The sequence below is a fragment of the Arvicanthis niloticus genome, chromosome X (assembly GCF_011762505.2).
Source record: "Arvicanthis niloticus isolate mArvNil1 chromosome X, mArvNil1.pat.X, whole genome shotgun sequence".
Taxonomy (NCBI): Eukaryota; Metazoa; Chordata; class Mammalia; order Rodentia; family Muridae; genus Arvicanthis; species Arvicanthis niloticus.
The window spans coordinates 127,179,134-127,193,150 of record NC_047679.1 but is presented as its reverse complement, the minus strand read 5'-3'; the positions used below and the strand labels follow the sequence as shown (position 1 = coordinate 127,193,150).

At 36.7% G+C, this 14,017-nt stretch overlaps 1 non-coding gene across 1 annotated transcript; it reads right to left on the bottom strand.

Moving 5' to 3' along the window:
- Positions 1–677: 677 nt before the first annotated feature.
- On the bottom strand, positions 678–784 carry LOC117695683 (U6 spliceosomal RNA). The gene has a single exon (XR_004604708.1). It is a non-coding gene; the product is annotated as a U6 spliceosomal RNA (small nuclear RNA).
- Between the last annotated feature and the right edge of the window lie 13,233 nt (positions 785–14,017).

Genomic DNA, 14,017 nt, shown 5'->3' with positions numbered 1-14,017 from the left:
TCTGTGTAGAAAATTGTCCATTTCATCCAGATTTTCCAATTTTGTTGATTATAGGCCTTTGTAGTAGGATCTGATGATTTTTTTTAATTTCCTCTGTTTCTGTTGTTATGTCTCCCTTTTCATTTCTGATTTTATTAATTTGAATGCTGTCTCTATGCCCTTTGGTTAGTCTGGCTAAGGGTTTGTCTATCTTGTTGATTTTCTCAAAGAACCAGCTCCTGGTTTTGTTGATATTTTGTATAGTTCTTTTTGTTTCAACTTGGTTGATTTCAGCCCTGAGTTTGATTATTTCCTGCTGTCTACTCCTCTTGGGTATATTAGCTTCTTTTTGTTCTAATGCTTTCAGGTTTGCTGTCAAGTTGTTAATGTATGCTCTTTCCAATTTCTTTTTGTGAGCACTTAGAGCTATGATTTTTCCTCTTAGTACTGCTTTCAGTGAGTCCCACAAGTTTTGATATGATGTTTCCTCATTTTCATTTAAATCTATAAAGTCTTTAATTTCTTTCTTTATTTCTTCCTTGACCAAGTTATCATTGAGTAGAGCATTGTTCAGTTTCCAAGTGTATGTGGGCTTTCTGTTGTTTTTGTCCATGTCAAAGACAAGTCTTAGTCCATGGTGGTCTGATAAGGTACTAGGGATTATTTCAAATTTTTGTATCTGTTGAGGCCTGTTTTGTAAAAGTATGGAACGCTTCACGAATTTGTGTGTCATCCTTGCGCAGGGGCCATGCTAATCTTCTCTGTATCGTTCCAATTTTAGTATATGTGCTGCCGAAGCAAGCACGAGATTATAAGTCTTTTGCACAAAACATTATGGCTCTAAAATGCAAAGATTTTCAACCAACTTGAAAAGAAAATAAAGGTCAGAAGCCACAATAGAGAACTGAGCAAATGATATGAAGGAAAAAATAACATAATTGCAAATATATGTAAAAGTATGCTCAAATTTGCCATCAATCTAAGATATGCAAACACAGATATGTATTGGGCACAGGAAAAAAGATTAATGGTACAACCATGTTCCAAGAATGTCTGTGAATATGTTTTAAGATATAAATAGTACATCACCTTCTAACTAGTTTGTTGCAGTCATGGAAATCAGTCTCATAGAGATTATGAAGGCACATGAGTATAGAAGTACATATATAAATTATATTTCACAGTCTTGAGTTTAAGGGAATACAATTAAAAATGACTAAGTTTCTCATTAAGCAATTAGAAGTTTGAATCCATTTATGATACATTCATACAAAAAATTCTCTGTTGTTATTTAAAGTCTCAGATACATTTATACATGAAAACATTGTTACTAAGTAAAAATTAAATCAGGTTGTAATGTACCTGTTTACTATTTTATTACTGAAATAAGCTATTGTTATACATGTATCTATGTTATTTGGGATTTTGTTTGGTTACTTTTCTGCATGTACATGTGCGTGCTGTATCCATATCTATATCATCTATATCTATCTATATCTATATCTATATCTATATCTATATCTATATCTATATCTATCTACAGGTGAATGTGCACGTAAATGCACATGCTTGTGGATGCCTCAAGCTGATGTTGGATGTCCTTCTTAATTGTTCTCCACTATATTTATTGAGTCAAGATCTGTTGCTGAATCCAGATCTCATTTTTCCCTACTCATCTAACTTGTTCCAAATGTTAGGATCGCAGATTGGCTGCCTGGCTTCATTCTTTGATGTGGTTTTGGGGACTTGGAACAATATCCTTCATGCTTACAGGAGACAAGAATTTTATCTGTGCAATCATCTCTTTAGCCCTTACATTTTTTATTATTTGCAATCATGTTACTGCAGGATGCACATAACACTGTCTGCTTTTCCCCCAATACCCTTTTGTATATACTAAGAAATACCAGTGATTAATCACTTATTGAATGTAACATTGACTCTTGATTTCTCATGTTTATAGGAACAAGAGACATTCAAATCCACAAACAAATGTATCCCTCTCTGAAAATTAGGAGGTGACTTTATAGCTAAGTGTGTAACATCTGCATTGTCTAAAAGTGTAGGGACTATAGGAAGAGTCAGCCTACTCTTTTCATTATAGCTCAAAGCACAGACTTCCAAAGAAGGGCAAGATTTATGTCTCTGAATCAGTGGCCCCTTCATTGATTATTTCTCAGGCATTCTCTCTGATTTGTGGTTTGATGGTCTAATCTCCTCTATTCTCTCCCTTAAATATTAGAAAATGGGGTCTTCAAAAGCTAGCTGGGAGTGGAAAATGTTACATGGGTTGGACCCAAGGAACTCAAGACTTCTTTTGTACATCTAGGCAGGTAACAATGATGTTAGTGTAGATTCATGCCACTGCCATATGGCTTCTGAAATCATTAGCTACAAAAGATGTAATGAATATAAAGTGTGAAAACTACTTTAAAATTTCTGGTTTAGTAGAAAAATATATAGATGAGTATTTTGAAAAATTCATTAGCATCATGAATATGTGTGACAGAGTGGCCTTTACATTTCATAAAATCAGATGATACCTGATTTTGTTTTTACAGAAAAATAAACAACAGACAACTCATTAGTGGATTCCACTACAAATAGCATGGCCTAAGAATAACAAAAATACACAGCCTACAGTTCCAGACACCAGAAGTCCAGGACCACATTCTCAGCAAAGTTGTTATTCCTGAAGTTTCTATTTGATTTGTAGATGGCTGTCCACTTCTGTCTTCAAATATATTTGCATCCTAATGTCTTATAAGGGATAATCAATTGGATCAGGGAGCCACCCTGAAGATTCATTTTAGCATTTCCCTCCCTCCCTTCCTTCCTTCCTTCCTTCCTTCCTTCCTTCCTTCCTTCCTTCCTTCCTTTTTCCTTCAATAATGAAGAGGGAACTCAAGGCTCTATGCATTTTTGATGAGAGTTCTGTCACAGAATTACATCCCTTCTGTAACTTGATAACCTCTCTTCGAGGATAGTCATATCCTGTGATTCTTGTGGCTACAACTTCAGCATTTGAATTCTGCAATAGATTCATCTCATAACATCATAACAGGGTCTATGTATGAACTTCCTAGCATTTGTTTGAACCAATATATAAAAAGCACTTTCCTGTGGACTCTGGGTCTAAGATGTGTTCAATAACAAAGACATGCAGAAAAACACTTACCTTTCTCTCCATTCAGATCTGTCATTCTTTTTCTGAGTGTGTATTTGAACTATGCCCCAGCTATTCATGCCGAGCCTTAAAATAAGCCAGCTACATGTGTCTAATATTTCCATAGCATTGTGGAGAACATACAATGGTGTATACGACAATACAATAGTTCTTAGGTTGTTCATTGTCCTATAGGTTTTCAAGACACAGAAAAGCCCCAGAAGAGGTAGAAGAACAGAAAAACATGTTCAGGTCACCTGAACAAGGAAAATGCAATTGCTTCCAGGCCTATTTTTCCCCTTAAACTGAGTCACAAAGAATAATAATGCAACTGAAGAATGAAACAATTTGAGGAACAAAGATATCAATGAAGTTATAGAGTAAACAGTGCATCATCATAAGATGGGTTCTGCCAAAGCCTTTTTCTGAGCTGATTCTCAGAGAAAGATTTGAAAAAAAAATTGAGATTTCAAAACTGATATTTTCTATGCTTTCACAGATGTTTATACCCTCCAAAATTAATAGTCTCTCACAATCAAATTCTGTAGCAGGAGAGTAGCTGACTCTTTGTATGAATTATAAGACTTGTGAAGAATAGAAAATAGAAAATATTAACAGAGATGCCTGCTCAGTTTTGTCTGTCTCACCTTGAAAAGTTTAGAAGCAAGGTGGCATATTTGGAATTTTTAAGTCTGACTACATTTCCAATTGTATTTGGATAATAGACCTCTGTAACAATAAGAAATATTGTGTTTCAAAGAAAATGAGTTCACTTGTGATTTCATGATCCATCTTTCCGTGGGGTTGGTCATCTAGAGAGGAAGAGTGAATCTAAGCCAGACTTATGGTCCCTACAAGTAGGTCTCATTTTCTGAGTGTCAGTGTGTTAAATACATTCTAGGGAAAGAACATCCCTAGCATGGGAAACTAGAAGTCCAAGTAATCCGAGGCAATATCATGGCTCCTGTCAAACAAACAGTATGGAACACATAATGGTTAACTTAATGGTAGTTTACAACAAATAAATTAGAAATATTGAAGGACTAGAGATAGGGGAGAGAGAGAGAAAGAGAGAGGCAGAGACAGAGAGAGAGAAGCAGAGAGAGACAGAGAGACAGAGATAAAGAGAGACAGAGGCACAGCGATTCATTAAAGTTATTGTGGGAATTTTAAAGTCCATCAATCTTCCTTCAGCCGACTGGGGGCTGAAAATATTCAGTGCTGTAATTTTAGTCTAAACTGAAGACTTGAGAAGCAGTGGAGCTAATGGTATTAATCTTGAAGTCTGAAACCTAAAGAAACTAATTGTGATGGCCGAAGGTAAATGCATTTGCTCAAGAAGAAAGAATTCAATAGTCTTCTAACTTTTTGCTCAGTTTGGGACCTTTATGGATTGAACACAGCTTATCCTAGTTTTTAGTTTTATTAAGTTTATAAGTACAAATACTACTCATTCCCAGAAATATTTTCCCAGGACATGAGTTACTTTTCTATTGCTATCATAAAATACCACAACAAAGACCAATTAATAGAAAAAAAAGAACTTATTGTATCATATGATTTCAGAGGAATCATTCATTATGATGGAAAAGGCATAAAAGAAAGTGTCAGGAGAAAGACAATGACTGGTCAGGTTTCATTTACATAAAAAGAAGAGAGAGGAGAGAGGGAAAGGGAAAGAGGGAGGAGGAAGAGAGGGGAAAGACAGAAAGAGGAAACAGGAAGTAGGATGAAGCTACAAATTCTAAATGCCCATCTTTAGAGACAAGAATCAACAAGGGATATTACTCATTTAAAATACCACGACCCCCCCCCTGGCCTGGATACCGGTGGCTAGAGCAGTCTTCCAGCTGATCTGCTCCCCTCTGGAAACTGAGTCCAGAGGCACCCCAGGGAGGTCACAGACAGCACAGCAGCAGAATGCACAGCCTTGGTGTATCTACTCATCAAGCATACTGAGCAGACCTGCCCAAACCTCCGAAGTCCTGGAATTCCATCTGGATGCAGTGAAGACTCAGCATCAGAGGCTTATCAATTTACTCTTCCCCCCACCCCTCTTCTAAAATCTCAACGCCCTTAATCAGCCTGAAGAAGTTAAAGAAGAGTCAGCACCCCTATTCCCTGGGCATGGGGACTAAGGTGGTTAATATTGGTCTGCCTCTCTAGGGAAAAGTAGTGGTTTTGTTGGAACAGGGAGGATTAGCTAGGACTTACTGCATAGCCATAACCTATTGGTAGAAATCTGTATAATTAACATCAAGATGAAGTTATAATTTCTAAATGGTACAAAATTTACTTTGTTTTCAAATTTAAGGTTTTCATTGGTATGAATGAGCTTCTTATTGATATAAAAGTGAGATGAATATTTATATTCTCATGGGCATTGTGCCTGTATGACACATTTAGGAATACAAGGCTTAGACCCAGTCCTTCTTTAACTTTTTTAACTGATTTGGAATGGTTAGCCTATGAGTTAAGGGACTATAACAAATTCATGGCTTTGAGTTTACTGTTAGGGTGTTTTCCATATTTTATTTAGAAATAGCTGAGAGGAATTAACAGACAACAGTCCAGGTTACCTTACATGGATAGTTGGTTTTCAAAACGTCAGAAGTCCATAGAATTGACATTACAAATATTTCTATATTAATGTTCATTTTGATTAGAGACCTGTCTGCTCCTGACAGCTTCCTGTCGTGGATTCTAAGAAGAAATTGAGCATCCTTGGAGTTACTCCAGTTGTGCGGTGACAGCCACTAGGCAAGAATTGCCTCTTTCCATCTACAGACAAATTACTGTCCAGAAAAGGACACACTTGCAGAATAGTCGACTGATTATATCTGCCTAGACAGAGTAATCAGCCCTTAATAATTCTGTAGCACTAAGGTCTGTCAGATCATTCTGGGCCAGAAGGCTGAAGATTTGATGCTCCAACGTTCTGTAGTATAGGGGCTTCCCAGGTGTTCAGCGGTCTCTATAAATTGGCTAAGTTTTAGAAGCTATGCTTAGTGCTTCCCATAATTTCAGTTAACTCAGTCATTCTGGATTTCTGACAAGGTTGAAGACCTATAGTCTCATAGCCAATCCTGGCTATTTACTCTGAGAGAAAAGATCTGCATGGATGGTTTTCAGCTGACATTCATTCTAAAGCCAAGAAAAAAGTCAGGTTCAAAACTAAGTGTTTTAGTTAGGAGAGATGACAGAGGTTCTGGTTAGTCAACAAAAGGATGGACTGGGTATTAGGACTATCTTGTACCTCACTGGTACAATTAGGAATAATTATGCTCTAATTGTATTTTGAGAGAAAAGTTTTATTTTAACAGGAAGGGTGATGTGTAGGAGGAGCTAAGGGGGAAGGAGTACTGAGAGGAAGAGAAGGAGTAAGGAGAGGAGAAGATGAAGGAGAGGAGAAGCTAGGTGATGAGAGAGAGAAAGAGAGAGAAAGAGAGGGAGGGGCATGGAGGCAGATGTTCCCATGTCTCCACCAGTCAAAGATAGTTGATATATCTAGGTTGGGTATTGGGTTACACTTCTGATTGAACATTACCAAACTTATAAAGCGTTTGATTAACATTTTAAAAAATTGTATAAAAGCAAAAAGGAAAAGGGGGCATGGGATAGGGGTTTTCTAGGGAGGGGAAAGGGGGAAAGGGGATAGCATCTGTAATGTAAATGAAGTAGAAAAAAATAAAATACCACGCCCAGAAATAATGATTTATCAGCTGTCTAGGTATGCCTTGCCCAACCAAGAGAAAACAACTAGCCATCATAGTCTACTATCAACTTGTAAGGAATTTGGCTGACTACTCTTCTAAGGGTCGTTTCTGATAATATTGCGGTCATTCAGATAAGAGTTCATGGTGGCTGGACTGAATATTAAACAGGCCAATAAGGGGACTGTTGTTAACTTTTGATCCAATAAAAATTGTGAATAAATTTAGTAAGCTTCTGTGAGTGATATTTTTCTCTTTGCATGAATATGTTGTAAATCAGAAGAAAACCCAAATAGTCATATGTGTGTGTGTCTTTAACTTTAAAAAAAATAAAGTCACTTTATTTTAGTTAACTCAAGAATAAAAACATCACATACATCATTTAAGGAAGCCATGCAAACATTTGTTTAGTTACATACTCTATACACCCCAATGAAGTTCCACAGCTAGTTCCAAATAGACATATATATAATAGACATATGAATATATATATATTCTAGGATAATGTGGAATAAAAAGGTTTAAGATACAGAAATTTTTATTTTAGAAAGTAAGTGTGAGATAAACACAGAACATTGATAGCACAAAAGAATCAGCAGCAGAATCAAGAATTACATGTCTTTTACATTGTTGGTCCTGTGAAAAAGAACCATACATTAACAGACCACATTGTATAGAATTATAATGAAGAATATTGCTGATTGTTCTGATGAAAATATGCAATAAGGAAATCAAAGAAAGTTTAAAAGTACGTTTTAGGGATTACTTGTGATTAATAGCAATGATGACTGACACTCATTTAAAACATTTTCCTTCTATGAGCTTAGAAAAGAAACATAAGTATCATAAGCAATGAGGATTTATTAGTGTAAGAATTTCTTCTACTGGGATTGCTTACATGTAGTCTTTTATATAAATACAAGATTGAATCATGTCCTATAGAATATAGTTAAATACAGTATAATTGTGTAAGTCAGTATTGTTCAACAGGAAGAATTTTAAAACAAAGATATAGATTTATCTGAAATAAGTTGGATAATTATACATACAGTTTTAGTTTTTTAATTTACTGTCCTAGTACTGTATTTTAATGATAAACACCAGAGGGGATATACAACAAAATAAGAGATTGAGCCACAAAATAAATAAACCATTTAAATCAAAGATGTTTGTTTCTGTTCGTGTATGTTAGTGTAAATTACATTTAAAAATATGTTTTATAAATACAACTCTCATGTGTTTTAGAATATTTGAGACAAAATAAGTAAGAAAATTAAGAAATAAATTCTATTCTACAGGCAAGAGAAAAATCTTTGTTGTTATTTTGATGTGTACCATCTGAATTTTAAGTATGGCCATATGAGCGTGTGAGTGTGTTTGTGTGTGTGTGTAATAGGCATTTTAAGATAAATTTTATTTTTATCATTAATTATGTTTATATGTGGGGTGGTTATGCACACCATACATGTCCAAAAGAGGTTATCAGACCCATTGAAACTAAACTTAGGTCCTCTACAAGAGCAGTATGTACTCTTAACTCCCTCCCCTCTGGCCTTTTATTCATAGTTTTAATTTAAGCAGTTTTCAAATGTTGTGTCATTTGCCAATCATATAACTAAAATTTAAAATTTAAAGTATAAAACTTGTGCTTTCACTAATATAAAGTATTGAAAACCAAACTTTAACTCACCTTAAGCAACTAAAGAAACTAGCCAATGTACACAAACCATTTTTTAGTGGATTGAACATTCTGATTGATGGAAAGCATGAAAGGCAAGCCCTAAAATTGCCTCCAGATTGTTTCCTGAAAGGAGCAGGAGTCTGATTTATCCTGGAGTTGAAACCATAGAGCAAGGAGTCTTACAAACTTAAAGCTGATATAACTTACAGTTTAACATATTAGAAATTACACAGAAACCTCAACTCATGGAATGCTAGAGATAGTTCCCATCAGGTAAAATATAAAACCTCATATTGATAGGCCACTGGATTAGAGTATACAGAAGGCTTTTGTCATACTGGTGAAGAAATATTGACCACAGATTAAACACTGCTCTGACCTCATGTAATAAAACTGAAAGCAAGATTCAACAGGATCATATCATTTCCAAGTTACTTAGCTGTGTCCTAAAACAATGTGTACACATAGTTATTTGTAAGGATAAAAGAAAATCCAACACTCAGATAAAAGTAAAATTCATATCACTGGGCATTTAATAAAAGTTACCAGTCTTCATAGAAGTGGGACAATGAGTTGCTATCATTGGCATACAAAGAGACAGCAATTAGATTGTAGATAATCAAACAATTGTTAAAGGTGCAATCTATATGTTTAAATATAACCAAAAAATTAAATGTATAAAATAATGACAGGAAAAATCCAAAGAATTTTTTAATTATAAAAATAAAACTTCTAAGATAAAAATATAAAACATATATTAATAACAGATTACATATAAGAGAGAAAGGTTAATGAATTTGAAGATCTGGATTGAGCCATTGCTACTGATTGGTGTTTGCAATTGGACTAGACTGCCATTACTGACTCATGTTTGAAGTTTTGGACGGGTCTGCTGGTATCCTGAAAACAAAGATTGGAATTGCCCCAGAGAAACTCCAACTTTTTTCTTTTAATGTATTTTATCATTATTTTATTTTTTATTTTTAGTGTACATTTGATTTATTTATATTTCAAATATTATCCCTTTTCCCAGTTGCCTCTCCGCAAATCCCCTATCCAATCCCCCCTACCTCCGCTTCTATAAGTGTGATCCCACACGCACTTACCCACTCTCACCTCACTGCCCTAGCATTCCGCTACACTGAGGCATCAAGCCTTCACAGGACAAAGGGCCTCTCCTCTCATTGATGCCAGATAAGGCCATCCTCTGCTACATGTGGAGCTGGAGCCATGGGTCCCTCCGTGTATACTCTTTGGTTGGTGTTTAGTCCCTGGGAGCTCTGGGGGGCGGGGGGTCTGTTTGGTTGATATTGTTGTTCTTCCTATGGGGTTGCAAAACCTTCAGGTCCTTCAGTCCTTCTTCTAACTCCTCCATTGGGGTTCCCATGCTCAGTCTGATGGTTGGCTGCGAGTATCTGCCTCTGTATTTGTCAGGCTCTCGCAGAGCCTCTCAGGAGACACCTATATCAGGCTCCTGTCAGCAGGCACTTCTTGGCATCAGCAACAGTGTCTGTGTTTGGTGTCTGTATATGGGATAGATCCCCAGGTGGGGGGGGGCAGTCTCTAGATGGCCTTTCCTTTAGTCTCTGTTCCACACTTTATCCCAGGATTTTCTTTAGACAGGAGCAATTCTGAGTTAAAATTTGGAGATGAGTGGGTGGCCCCATCCCTCAACCTGGGCCCTTGTCTAGCTTCTGGATTTGGTCTCTACAGGTTCTCTCTCCTCTTTGTTGGGTATTTCAGCTAACGTCATCCCCATTGGGTCCTGGGAACCTCTTGCTTTCCTGGCATCTGGGACTTTCTGATGGCTACCCCCAGTTAGAATTGTCAACTGAGGAATATCGGATGGCCAAGAATCACCTAAAGAAATGTTTATCATCCTTAGTCATCAGGGAAATGCAAATCCAAACAACCCTGAGATTCCACCTTACACCAGTTAGAATGGCCAAGATCAAAAACTCAGGTGACAGCAGATGCTGGTGAGGATGTGGAGAAAGAGGAACACTCCTCCATTGTTGGTAGGATTGCAAGCTGGTACAACCACTCTGGAAATCAGTCTGGAGGTTCCTCAGAAAATTGAACATACTATTACCTGAGGACCCAGCTATACCACTCCTGGGCATATACCCAGAAGATGTTCCAACATATAACAAGGACATATGCCCCACTATGTTCATAGCAGCCTTATTTATAATAGCCAGAAACCGGAAAGAACCCAGATGCCCTTCAACAGAGGAATGAATACAGAAAATGTGGTACATTTACACAATGGAATACTACTCAGCTATGAGTAGTTTGGATATGTTGTGCTTTCATTTTCATTGAATTCTAGAAAGTCTTTAATTTATTTTTTTACTTCTTCCCTGACCCCGTGATCATTGAGTAGAGAGTTCTTCAGCTTCCATAAGTAGGTGGGATTTCTATTGTTCCTGTTGTTGTTGAATTCCAGCCTTAATCAGTGCTGATCTAATAGAATGCAAGGATATATGTTGCATTCTTCTTGTATATGTTGAAGCCTGTTTTGTGACATATATATAATGATATGGTCTATTTTGGAGAAGGTACCATGAGGTTCTGAGAAGAAGGTATATTCTTTTGTTTTAGGATGAAATGTTCTATAGATATCTGTTAAATCCATTTGGTCTATCATTTCTGTTAGTTTCACTGTGTCTCTGTTTTGTCTCTGTTTCAATGACCTGTCCACTGGTGAGAGTAGGGTGTTGAAGAACCCTACTATTGTTGTGTTGGGTTGAATATGTAATTTGAGCTTTTGTAAAGTTTCTTTTACGAATGTGGGTGCCCTTGCATTTGGGTCATAGATGTTCAAAATTGAGACTTCCTCTTGGTGGATTTTTCCTTTGATTATGAAGTATCCTTCCCCAACTCATTTGATAACTTTTGGTTGAAAGTCTATTTTATTAGATATTAGAATGGCTACTCTAGCTTGTTTGTTGGTCCATTTGCTTGGAAAATCCTTCTCCAGCCCTTTACTCTGAGGTAGTGTCTATCTTTGTTGCCTGAATGTATTTCTTGTAAGCAGCAGAATGATAGATCCTGTTTGAGTTTCCAGTCTGCTAGCCTGTGTCTTTTTATTGGAGAATAGAATCCACTGATATTGAGAGATATTAATGACCAATGATTGTAAGTTCATGTTATTTTGTTATTGGAGGTGGTACTGTGTGTGTGTGTGTGTGTGTGTGTGTGTGTGAGAGAGAGAGAGAGAGAGAGAGAGAGAGAGAGAGAGAGAGATATTTTCTCTTCTTAGCTTTTCTGTAAGATGATTAAATTCTTAGGTTTTCAGCTCTACCCAGCAGTAGAGTGAAATAGATGCAGATACCCACAGCCAAACATTGGACAGACCTTGGGGACAGTTATGGAAGTGTTGGGGGAAGGATTGAAGGCCCTGAAGGGGAAGGGAACCTTCCAAGGATACCAACAAGAATCAACTAACCTGTACCCCTAGAGCTCTCAGAGACTGAGCCACCAAAGAACGTACACAGGCTGGAATGAGGCCCCAGGTACATATGTAGCATACATGCAACACAGTCTCCATGGTTGCCTTATCTGGCTTCAGTGGGAGAAAGTGTGCCTAATCTAGAGGAGACTAGATGTGCCAGGATAGGGGAATAGTCAGGGGGCCCCACCCTCTCAGAGGAGAAAGGTGGGGGAGGGGAGGGAGAAGGAGGAATGACTTTGGGAGGGAGGGACCTGGAGAGCAGCATTTGGGATGTAAATTAACAAACAAATAAATTTACTTGCCATACAAGCACTCATAACTGGTGTTGGATCCCAGGATGAATGCACACGCATGAAGTGGCACACATTTATAATCCCAGCACTCCTACAGAGAGATGGGTGGTAAGAATCATGTAGGAGTTCATGGTAAAGGTAGCTTGGAATACACATGAATGTAGAAAGAGCAAAAATACCCTGCCTGGAAAACAAGGTAAGAATCATATTCTGAACACTGACCACTCACTTCCACATGTATGCCTCGCCAGATTCACAGGCGCTGCCATACCTCCCAACACAAATGATGATGATACTGTGTACAAATCTGCATCAAAACAACAGAATGAAGGACCTGGAAATTACAACTCTACAGAGATTGTTTCCTTAGGATGTGTTTTAGCTTGTAACTTGGGAATGAAAAGGTTTATTTAGTTTGCACTTCCAGGTTACTCCTCCATTGAGAGAAGTCAGGGCAGCAACTCAAGCAGGAACTGAAAAAGAAATTGGGGTTCAATGCTGCTTGCTAACTGACTGGTACATGCTCAGTTTTCTTACACAGTCCTAGGATGGCACTGCCCACAGTGTTGTATTGTTCACAATTGATATGACTATACCATACCAATTGTCAGTTAAGACAACTTCTCAAGAACATGGCCACATACTAATGTAAAGCAAAGTCATTTTTAATTGAGGTTCCCTCTGCCTAAGTGATTTTAAGTTGTGTCAAGTTGACAATAAAAATGATCATCACACTAGGAAGATGGTTGTAAAAGTTGTACAGACATAAGTAGAATACATAGCACTGGGAAGCAAAACGTATTCTAACAGCAGATGAGAGACTAACAGGAGATATATATTTTTGATTTTCTTGTCCCTGTGTTTTCTAAATTCTAATGAGTATAGTCAGTTGGCATTATCTTTGTAGCTGGGTTCAATGCAGTGACCAGTGGTACCCACATATATTGAAATGGAATTCATGTGAAAATGTCATAAATATACTCATCATTTTGCATAATGCATGTATGGTGTTTTGAAAAAGAATACTTTGGAATCTGAAGTTCATAGAATTTCCTCAAGTTATAACTTAGTTTTTAGAATAAATTTTGTAGCATTCTAAAATTTCTATTTTGTGGGATAATGTTAAAACATTGATGTAAATTCTCCTCAGAAGCCTGGTAAACTTTGGTAGTAAGGTCAACCATCTATGGGTAGTTCTTTGCTAGGGGACTCTTAATTACTTCTTTAGCCACATTCCCTGTAATATATTTGATTAAATTTTTATATCCTCTTGATTTAATTTTGATTTATCATATGTGTCAGTAATTGTATCTATTTTTTCTAGATATTTCCTGAATTTTGCAATATGGGTTGCAAAGTATTCACCAATAATTCTCTGAATTTCACTGGCATTTGTTGTAATGTTCCTCTTTAATATATAATTTTATTAATACATTAGTTTCTTTTTTTAGTTTAGCTAATAGTGGTCAAATCCTGTTTTGCTTTTAAAAAAACCCAACTATTTCATTTATTGATTTCTATATTATTCTTTTACTGTCCATTTAATTAATTCCTACCTTTACCTTTATTATTTCTCTAAGACAAATAATTTAGGCCCTAACTTACTCTTGTTTTCCTAAGACACTGAGATATATTATTATTTGAATTACGTTTTATATTGTTAGCACTCATAGCAATAAATTTAGTGTGTATATTTAGTTCCTTTGCTGTTCAGAAAGTCCCTTTGTC